A 12,275-nucleotide genomic window follows, 5' to 3' on the forward strand; every position below is an offset into this window, starting at 1 on the left:
GATATTATAATGGTCCGTTTGAAGTTAAAAAACAATATATATTTTGAATGAAAAATAAAACATCTAATAAAGTATACTATTTATAGCGCCAAACGTATAACAAAAAGTTGGATGGGTGACTGACTGAATTATAGTGGTTCTCTTAGATCAACTTTTTTGGAAATTCGTTTTAGAAAGTTTTTAATAATAACAATAATATTGTTGTTATTATTATTAATCAAGGGTTCGGGCGAAAATCACATTTTTCTCGCTAAATAAAAAAAAATATGTTCACCAATTCACGTGTGTTTTCCAGAATTAGACAATCATTTTACACATTACAAAAAAAAAAGGTTAAAACAATATTTAATTATTATTTGATGAGATGTTCCAGATGTCATTTTTGACCGGAACTTTATCCGGATCTTGATAATGTTATTTGCACATAATTTTTAACATGAAGCATTATCTTTATATATTAAATAAAATCCAAGCAAATACAACCATAAATCTACTGCTAGCCGGTAGGTTCATTAAATAGATGGGGACATGTCTTTAAAGGGGCAAAGAGGAAGCGGAAATTAATATTATCACCACAAGAAGAAGGGACGAGAGTCAAACACGTTTTTGATTGGTTTGAAGGAGGAAACAGGCTTAGGGTGTAGAAAATAAGCCTGTAGTCACGAGGAAGACAATATATTTTAAGGATAATAAGATAAAGCTGAGAAATTTTAATTCCCGTTAAGCTTCTTCTATCTGGTAGCCTTTTCCTCCGCAACAAATAGATTCTGAAACGACCGAAACGAGGCATTTACATATGTGCAAAGTATTCATGGTGACTTTATATCATAAGGAAGAGGAGAAATTGAAATCACAAACAAGGCTTTATCCCACACATATATTTTGTGAAATATTTGTTGACAAATAACGAATATTACAAGTACCGGTTTTTAAGAAAAACAATTGTACCCCAATAAGATATTCATGATATTTTGTCACGGTTTATAAAGAACAAGAGCATTTGTATAAAGGAACTAGTAAAAATTTGATGTTAAAAAAAACCAGTACAGTGGGGACGGAGAGGTCACAGGTTTACAGGAATTTTTAAATCTGAAAAAACACTTCGATGCAAATCGGTAGTTAGTAATTTCAAGCCAGTACAGTCCAAACCAAGCACAGTGTAAACCAGCAAAGTTAGAAAGTATTACTTTGAGGTTCTGTATTTACAAATAAGTATTAAAGCGTTAATTTGAAAGTGATTTTATCCGAGATGACTAGTACAGTAGAGTATAGGCATAATGGAATCAAAGTAACGAGGCGACGGAGAGGTCACAGGTATACAGGAATAGGAATTATTATAAATAAAAGTGATAAAATTGAATAAAATCACTTTCAAATAAAGCTTTGATGCTTATTTGTAAATACAGAACCGCAATTAAATACTTTCTAACTTTGCTGGTTTATACTGTACTTGGTTTGGACTGTACTGGCTTGAAAATACTAACTACCGATTTGCATCGAAGCGTTTTTTTGAAAGTGATTATCTAAATGTCCTTTGTAAAGATAAAATGTTTATAAGTTTTTTTCTCTTCTATAATATCATTAAATCCGACAATAAAGACGTGCTTTGTATTAAGATTATTATTTCTTTATCTATTTTGAAATCACAATAGTTGTACAAACGTCATGGTTTTTTTTTGTGCTGCTAGAGGGAGAAGATATATATTATTTGGCTGAAATTTATTCGAAAATATTAACGAGTAAAAAACTACAAATATAAATTATCAAGATAATATCCACCAATAAAATAGTCTTGAAGGGTAAATATACAATTTCACAAATCCATATCACGTAACCTGTCTGGGAAATATATATATTATAAGTTATAATAATAAAAAGTTAAATTTTATATGACATTAATATTCGGTGATTTTTTTCTGGGGCATGTTCATAATATAAATTATTGTCATACCAATGTCAGGGTGTGCTATATTTTTTTCGAAAAATAAATTTGATTTAATATATTATACTGTGTTTTTCTATTTTATTCGTTTTGTAATGTAAACGCAACCTATATTGTATCTTTTTTTAACCAACTATATTTTGTCATGTTTTGAATACACGTATGTACCTAAGGAAGTAAAAAAAAAAACTAACCCTTATAACCGTGTGCTCATTTTTTATACTTCTTATTTAAAACCCTCTTCAGGATTTAGGATTTCAGTCTGCTAAAGAAATAAATAATGTTTTATAATCTAGATTTATACGCGGGTTTCGTTGCCATATGAAACTGTTTGCCAAATAAATGGTCATTGTTATTACAACCTCTAGTTTTTATTAAACTGTATTCTCATATATATTTTTTAAATAAATAAAACTTTTAACAAAAAAACAATGACGGTGTTTGTAATATGTTCTTATCGAAACCGATTTTTTTTTAATAACTTTTTTTCCAAATGTTTTTATATGATAAATAACATTCGTAAATTGTAGTGGCATGACATAATTATACAACAAATATGTTATCACATTTTTCGGTTGTAAACTATTGATAATTAGTTTTCCGAGATATGCTATAAAACATAATAATATGTATGTTTTTTATACATATTGTTATTGTTTTCGTCTCACTTGACTCCTCAAACTATTTCTCATAATATAAAGTAATGGACAGGCACTATTCCGGAAAATCTAGGAATAATTAATGTTTGACGTCACAAGTTCACTTTGAGCTTAACTCACTAAAGCGCTCCAAATCGTTTGTGAATACTTGTACTGTATTTCGGTGTGTTTGTTCATCGACTATATTATGTATATTTACTTATGCAATTAAATTACAGCATTTCATTGGCATTCATTTTGGTATAAAACAATTTGAATTGCGTACTTCCCCTCCCCCTCTATGAGTATATTGACTAACCAAAAATTACTATTTACGGTTAAAATTAAGTTGTAGAGAGAATACTTATAATTAAAATAAATTAGAAATATATTTTAATCACACGCTGTTTTAACGATTATGTCAGTTAGGCAATTCATAAATTAAACTAGTTATAAAAACATATTATTTATATATATATATATATATATATATATATATATATTTAATTATTTAGACCACAACGAAATAATTATGATATATGTATGTATTTATGTGTTAATTGCGCACAATATAACTTCAACCCCTACCTAAATATACACATACTATGTGTATAGCCATTAGTCATAATTAAGGCTTGCAAGTTAACACGGTTGCCTCTGCTTTTTACAGTGAGCTAAATTGTTTAGGCGTGCGTTAATAATACCAGACACAATATATTAATCCCACAACACTTCTCGGATGTAGCCGGTGTATGTATTTGATAACATTAAGTTTGTATTAGTTCATTATTAAACATCAATTATAATAATATATGAAACGCGTTAATAAAATTTATTAATTTAACGGCTTTGTGCTGTATTTTAATTAATTTGCATTGATTTTGCAATTATTTAAAAATTCTAGTTCAGTATAAATCGAGCACAGTAAGAACAAGCCCGTTGAGCAGTTTTTTTAGTCAAGCGAAGTCGAGACATTTACTAAATTTGTAGGTTCTTACTTTATGGAGAAATATGTTTGTATATGTATTTCGTATTTAATTGTAATTAAATAAATACATATTTGTTTCAACTATAGTACAATAAATAATATAATAACATATTGTACTGCAGTTAGTTATCCTTGCACTTTCTAGATGGGTCCTTGATCAATGATTACTGGCCGTGTTGTAATTGTTGCAGTTCATACTTGTGTATAGTGCATGAAATAAAAAAAAATTGCACGCTGTAAAAGAATATGGGTTGTGATTTATTTTGAAAAAAAAAACGATCGATACTCGCCATCAAAAACAGTATTCTTTGCACAATTGAATTGTACCCTTTTTTTTCTGACGTTTTAAGTTTTCTATTGATAAAATATCTCACGTTATATTTTTTTTAAAGATTAAACAGAAGCATAACACTCGGAAAGAGAAAACCACTTTTGATCTCTCCAAAGACCAAAAAGTATCGATATCGTGACAGGCGGTATACAATAAAAGTGTTGTGTCGGATCTTCAGGGATTTCCGAGCACTTCTGCGTGGAACGCTTTTTCGGAAAATTGACAGAGCTGCCGCGCAGGTTTAGACGGCATATACTTATATATATACATGTATAGACTTTATAGTGGACTCGAGAAAAAAATACAGTTGAACTCGACTGTGTTGTATGTGGAAGAAGAAATAATGATATTTAAAAAGAAAAAAAAAACCCCGAGGGCAACCGTTATGGTGGGCAGTACTTGGAATACATCTTAGACGTTGAATATCATTATGATTCAAAAAATGCACTCCTTTCGCTGACGGGCGGTGTAGGCGTTAAGATTATTTTATCATTGTTGTTGTGTTGTATAGAATGTTAAGGGCGTCCCAGAAACGATTCTTTTTTATGTATTCCGCAGAACGGTTATCCGATACGTTCTTAATACACCCCCCCCCCCTTTCGCCTCCCCTAACAAAGAGGTACGTACTTTCCGTTGTACGCTCGCTAGATCCACATAATGTTGTTGTCTTTATATAATTTTAAATAACAAAGAAAACCAAAAGCGTCGTCGAATTCCGATTATATTGTAAATTATTCAATTATAAACTATTATACGTTTGCTGTTTAAATAAATATGTAATAAAATTATTTCGCGACAACACGCGGAAACGAAAAAAATGTATATCTTAAAGTGTAGATTTAAAGGGCGATTGACAAAAGTCAAACTACAACATGCATATTTTAATTACCCACGTGAAAAGCAGAATGATGTACCTAATGGAAATATTGACTGATCGATAACCAGTTTTGAGTTATCAGCATTTAAAATTTAGGCGTGGAAAGAAGTGGAGGTCACAACTTAAAGGCGCGTGTGGATATAAAATTTTTACATTCAAGTACAAATACCTCATCCCCAATCTGTATATTTAAATGCTAATAACTTAAGAGTCATTGATCGGAAACTGGTTACCGACCAATCAATTATTTTTATACATCATTATACTTTTTAAAGGTAAATCTTATACACGCGAGTTACTATTTGACTTTCAAAAATTGCTTCATATTATTTTAAACTAAATTATTTATTAAACTTTTTGAACTTAAAGAATTATTACATTGGACAAACTTCCGTAATGTGAAATTTCAAAAACCCTGTAAATGTATTATGTATATACAAACAGTTAATAGTATACATAAAAACCGAATTCGATGATGATTACTGAGTATATCTTTTGACTGTATATATTATATAAAGTATTGGTAGGTACATAGACCAAGCACGCGGATTACATTGTGAAACGATTAAAGTTAACCCATTAAAAAAAAAAATCAGCTACTACAATAACATGGATTTACCCTTAGGCGGCGTATATAGAATAATGCATTTTATGCAACAATGATGTAAATTACCTGCTAATGTGATACATTATTGTTATAACGATGATTAAAAAAAAAAGGTCAAGGATAATTTATTATAATGCTATATAGGTTAATGGTAATATCGTATTTCGAGTACACTACTTTAAAACCGCAGACCAGTAATATGATTTTTTTAAAAAATATGTTCAAATGTTGAAAAGTATATAAAAACAAATTGCAATTCTAAAATTTGAAACCGAAACGAACAGTGTGAAAGCAATTCCCTTAAGTATAAGTCGGGCAACCATTTATCAGAGTTAGGAAAAATTATATGATAGGAGATCTAGAGTTAGTGATAAAGATATCAGATGATAAATATACCAGCCATTATAATTAATAGATACAGTACATGTACTTACATTTAACGTGCTGAGGTTCATATTTTATGTTTTAGACAAAATTCAAACAAAAATAATGCGATGAAATGAGTTAATTTATAATTTTATAAAATGTATAAATAATTTGAGTTTGCTTAAATATTGACAGAAAATATTAATCAAATATAAGCTGTAAACCAAAAAGTGAGTACAAATTTAAATATAAAATAACGAGTATAGTTAATAAAGTAAAACGAATCAATAGTATATGAAAGTTTAAATAAGATGTTCTCAAGTTATTAATTGTTGCACGAAGTCGTAGTGAAAGTAATTGTATTGTAGAGCATGTATATAACAACTATAAACCGTTCTCAAAATATCTCGAGTATTATATATAATAATAGTATTCTTATACTCCGCATGCGATAAATCGTTAAATTGGTGTAACACATGTATGGTTTTATATGGAACAATATTTTTAATTTTTGAATAAACATACCAAATCATAATTTTAATTTCAGTGTATTTATGATTTTAATGTTAAGTGAATTATAGAAAACATTTTTTTTTACACGTTTATTACACTTAATTATATTACCTTTATTTTTTTTTGTTTACCAAAAAGAATTAAATTTATAATTTTTTTTTTCGTTTTGACAATTAGAAATGACAACAACACTAATTAATATGATGTAACGCATATCATATATTTTGATCGTTTATTTTTTCTAATAAATCCGGAAATACGGCACTTCGGTTATGCAATATTGATACACGTATCCTTTATTTGTGTAATATAATAATAAGTTCATACCTACAAATAGTATGGCCTAACCTTACTGACCAGATACTTTGCAGACTTCTACATAATCAATATTATTGGTCTCCGGCTCCATATAACATCAGTGTTATAGCGCAAAACGGCTGTAGAAGATTATTGTTAAAAAGTCAATCAACATCCTGTGGCCATGACCGATAAACTAACAAATCGTTTCTTGGATATCGGTCCGGAGTTAAATTTTCTATAATTACTTTTGACCGAGACAAACAACAAAATGTATTATGTATATACATATACAAAACGTGGTTTGCTGATGGAGCATTTATAGAACGCGACTTTATCAAATTTCATTTAAGGATAAGTGCCATGTTTGCTTGCAACCCCAGTTTCAATGGCCTCCAAAACCGCCATTACTCTAACCACGATGCTATTTCCTCGTACCGGCTATATAATATTAATAATTTTATTATCATTGTACTTTTACACTTGTTTGCGATACTCTACCCGCAGCGCCGGCCTTAATTTATTGTATTTTCATAAACCGCCTAAACAAATGTAGATAATCTAAGTTGTCGCGATAACTAGTATTATCTCATTGCACCGCTAATCTGTTATGAATTTGTTTAATCTTGGTAATACCCAGATGATTTTATGTTTATCGATATTGTACACACAACAGCTCTAAAATGAAAATGATGACCCTATTTATATTTTTGTACTTCCTTTTAGTTTTTATTGAACGCTCATTTATTTATTAGAAGTCTATAAAAAACTACATTTTTTCAAGTTTTATGTAAAAAAAAAAAAAAAACTTTGCACAATTCTTAGAGACAGAACCATAATTTAGTCAGGGGTCCCTTGATATATATATCAGTGACAACTGGTTCTAAGACAACGACTAATAACACACTCAAATAGCTTTTAATCGAAAATGGGAAAGTTAAAATTAATTTTGAAGGGAAATACTTAGAATCAAATAACCGTAGTAATCGGTGGTTGGAAATCATTTGCAATTTTCGTTTCTTTACAATAATACAAAATGTAAATTTTCAGTAAATTGTTTTTTTTTAATATTATCACATTCCTTGTTATTTATTTTTATAGTCTTTATTAGTTATTATATAAGTGTTAATAAAAATATACAACATATACTATATTTGATTATATGATATCGTTATACCCGGGCACCAAAAATAAATAGTTTTTAAAACAGTTAAAATAATTCAAAATGGTTTTCAAAAATGACTTTGGCATGATATTGAACGTTTTAAAAATGTAGTTAAATATTTTATTGAAATATGCGTCAATATTTTAATAATATTTGTCATTGCTTATATTAGAAAAATACTAGTTTAATGAAAATCTGACGTTAGTTGAAATGTTATTTCTTAAATATTTCTATCAATCATTTGCTTCTTAGAATAGTATGGAAAAATAGTATTATTTTCCATTGGTCTAATAGAAAAAGAAGTATTATTTTCAGTACTCTATTGATTTTCGGGTCATTTCAATGAGTTCATTGGCACATTAATATAAATGTGAATTTATTTATTCATACAAACGAAACTGAAGTTTATTAACGTTATTGAGTATTTTATTGTAAAACGATTTATTGTACAAATTTTCTGACCGTTAGCGTGTAAACAAAGTCGCTCTGTTTTATTATGTGATAAACCAGTTTATGCATTTACATAATATACTACACGGAACGGTGTCGCATATGTACGTCTGTGTACAATACGCAATGATCATAAATCATATTTAATAACGTTTTGGTGCGTGTAATAGCATAATTCGGTTTCATTGTGTACACCTCGCAGTTGGCGCACACCATATACGGTGCTTTGGAACGAAACACAAAATAGATATACTATATAAAACACAGAATAATTAATAAACCGTGTGACATTTTTAGTCGTCTGATAACAGTGTAATCAAAGTAAATGGAATTGTCTCTCTCTCTCTCTCACTTCTCTCTCTCTACTTTTCCATCCTATTTTGTTATGTGCCATCCTAATGAACAAAATTATGTTCCAATTGTATACAGTTTAAGATGAAGTTCTAACTGTGAGTGGACTCCGAACGCGTTGTGAATCGTTCTGGAAGCAGGTTTGTACTTGGAGATATTAAAAGCTTTCTCTCTTTTTTTCTAATAACTCATTACGATTGTCCATTACGTCGCAGGCCTTTAAACCGAGTTCTATGCTTGTTGTTGTTTAATCAACTTTGATCACAAAATTATCGGCACTGGACCTGCCATGTTATCATTTAGAATAACAATTTAGAGTTAAATGAACACGTATACAATACTTGTTCTTGAGATTTTCTTCAGAGATAACGGAGAGGGATTACCTATATACATATTTACGAACCTTATCGAGCTTTAAATTTTATATATTGCTCTAACGATTATTAAATTACAAGTTACAATTAAAGTTGTATAAATAAAATTCTAAAGTTTAGATAACACGTGTTTTTTTTAAATTCTTGTTTGTGTTTCCAAAAAAAATTAAAATATTTTAAATATCTATATAATTTTTATTGATTTACTTGTAAATATTACAATTTTGCTTTATTGTTAACGGAATTATAAATGTGTATTTACATATAAATCACTGTAGTTCGTTGCACGTATTTGCTTAAATTCAAAAGAAAAATGATTTGAATTTTTTTTCTCTGTCGTAGAAAATCAATATTTTTGAAATATATTATATTTTTTAATATAAATCAAGAAAATATTGAATTAATAGTCTACATTAATAATATATAATAACTATTGTATTTACAATACCCATTTAGTTTATCAAAAAATGTATAATAACTAATAAGATTTTTTTTTTTCAGGTAAGTCAAATTGTGTATTAAAGTTTGTTGTTTGAATACGTGAGTATGCCACTTTTTCCACGAAAAATATAATATAAATCATATAATATAGTTAAATATGGCTATGATTGATATAATATATAACAATACCGATTAACAATCACGCACAGTTGTGTATACCGACAAAAAATTTAAGTCTTTGACACTAATAATACAAATTGCAATGGCAACAGAATATGTTGTATTGGCTTAAGGATTTTGATTGTTTGACAGCTGTTTACACGCGTCTAAGTCAACTATTACCGATTGTTTTTATATTGTACAATACGTCACATATTATAATACAGGGTAACCACGAAAACCCTTTACAATTAAAAAAAAAGGAAAATAATGTCCTCTCCCGACCTAAACATATGCGATTTTTTTATGTGGGGTCATTAAAAGGAGAAAGTTTTTCAACATAAACCCCGTATTTTGGATGATTTTAAAGCGGAAATTTATATAGAGGTGGCAATAATCACGAGGGAGACACTAAAACAAGTGTGAAAGAATCGAAAATTGCCTCATGGAAGACGAAAATCACCTTCCTGACCTCATTTTTGCTACTTGAAGGTAATAGCGTACACCCACAAAAATATTACTTAAGTTAAATACATTTTTTTTTCTCGAAAATTGCCGTAAAATAAATGGCATACCCCCACAAACATATTACATAAGTTAAATCAATTTTTTTTTGAAAAATTAATATTATTTTGTCTTTTTTTAAATGTAAATGGTTTTCGTGGCCACCCTGTATTATGGTAGCACTACAATCTGATGTGATTTACAAAAATCCAAAACAAGTGGTACCAGTTTTAAGAATTGAAATTATTGCGTTACCGGTGACAATTGTTTTCAATGTAGTACCTACAATAATAACTGTAAATAATCATTAATAATAGTTGTAAAATTTAATTATACCAATTATAAAATATGGGAAAATAGTTATGTACAGAAAAAACATACCTCGTGGCAAATATTTTTGAGACAACGTAATAATAATTATGTTATTATTATTTTCCCCCTTTTTTTATGTGTATTTTAAAGCGCAATAAATAATTGTATTATACAGACTTTAAAGATCTTGTTTGGACTTAATTTGGCTAACTTACTAATTAGTTGTATTTGTATACGACGTTTATATTTTAAATTTTCATTGTTTTGCATAATTTTACAAAGCTGTATAATAAAGCTACTCTATAGTACTACACACATTGTTATATTTGAATAATGTTTTATTCTGTATTTTTGTCCAACTTAAGTACCTAAATTGTATTAATGATAAATAATATATTTTGTTGTGTATATTTTTTGTCATTTTATATCTATGCTATGGCTATATGTTTTACTGTGCATAATAAATACACATTACTCTAAAACCACGATAATAAAAAATGTTAAAACCCAATTTAAAAAAAAAATTTATTTTTATTTTCCTAACATTTGGATTTTCGATAAATTTATGCTCAAATAAGTCATTTTATCGCTATATGTATGTTTTTATTATAAAATTCTATAAAGAATTATTCTTTAAGACATAAGTTTTTTTAATAGGTAAACATAATATCAGTATGTACAAGGCCTGTATACTCGTATTATTATTACATAATATGGAGTTTTAAATCTATAAAAACTAATTCGAACTGTTACTTTCTTGTCATATTTGTAATAAGACCTTTATTAACTGTTTTTTGTGTTGCAAAGCTAAAAACCGTCTTCTCTGAACATTTTGAACAATTTGACTTTCCACCTTATTTGTTTTTGTTATTTTCATATATAATAATAACAGTATATTAATAGTACAAAAACAAAGTCAGAACTGCTAACAACTTTAGTACACATTTTAATAAGTATTGGAAAAATAATATAGGCTGAGCCAAATGTAGAGAAACTATACAAATAATCGATTATACAATAACATTTTTCTTTTTCTAATAGCATAGAATAGGTTTGAAATAACATATTATACAAAATTGTATGCATATTATTTATATATTTATATAACGGGCCTTATGCGGATACAAATCGGGTGAATCTGGCCGATGTGAAATGGAAACCTTTATTATAACTTCAGCGAACTGTAAGTTCATTAATGAACAAAGTTCACCTGCGCCAGCACCATGCACCGTGCTCTTTGCCATTAACCCTTACCTTTTAGTAATAAATGTTCTGGTATATTCGGCTCATTAGTTATAATGAGAAATTGCTCAGGCGGTGCACCGGTCGTTTCTCAATTAAAGAGCTTGCATAACTATACTAGTTGTTTTCATTGACCTCTGTAGTGTGTGCTTAAGCCCGCTATACAAGTTTGTTTTCATGTTTTTATTCGCCGACCAACAATTATTTAAAAACAAGCTTTTACAGGTGTATATATGTTATGTACCGCTTCCTAAGGGTGACATACTGTTAAATGTGACCTTACCCAGTGTTTTTGGTAAATGTTTATCACAGCATAACGTACTTAAGACCATTATACTGTTAAATTTCCACTAAAGGCTACCGAAAATTATTACCCACATCAAATACTTGATGAACGCGTGTTATTATTAAACAATTCAACAGAGCAAAACTTCTAAGTATAATAATATGTGATATTAATAAAACATATTGTAAATTTTTAAAAACAGTAGGACTTACATGTATTTCATCCACCACATCTTGACCTATCATAATGTACATTTAGTTCTAAAAAAATGGTATAGGAATTATTTTCTGTATGACCTCATTGCTAGTCCAATTATTATAATTTTTCATGAATAAAATATCGCTTGAATACATAATTATCGCATTTTCCGGAAAACATATTACAAATACATAATTCATAACTGTATGAAAATAAGTTGCATCGAGTATTTTT

Source organism: Adelges cooleyi, unplaced genomic scaffold, assembly GCF_023614345.1.
Source record: "Adelges cooleyi isolate 19-005CV unplaced genomic scaffold, UGA_ACOO_1.1 ACOO_flye_CR_arks_rails_tigmint_CR_PRNA_108, whole genome shotgun sequence".
NCBI lineage: Eukaryota > Metazoa > Arthropoda > Insecta > Hemiptera > Adelgidae > Adelges > Adelges cooleyi.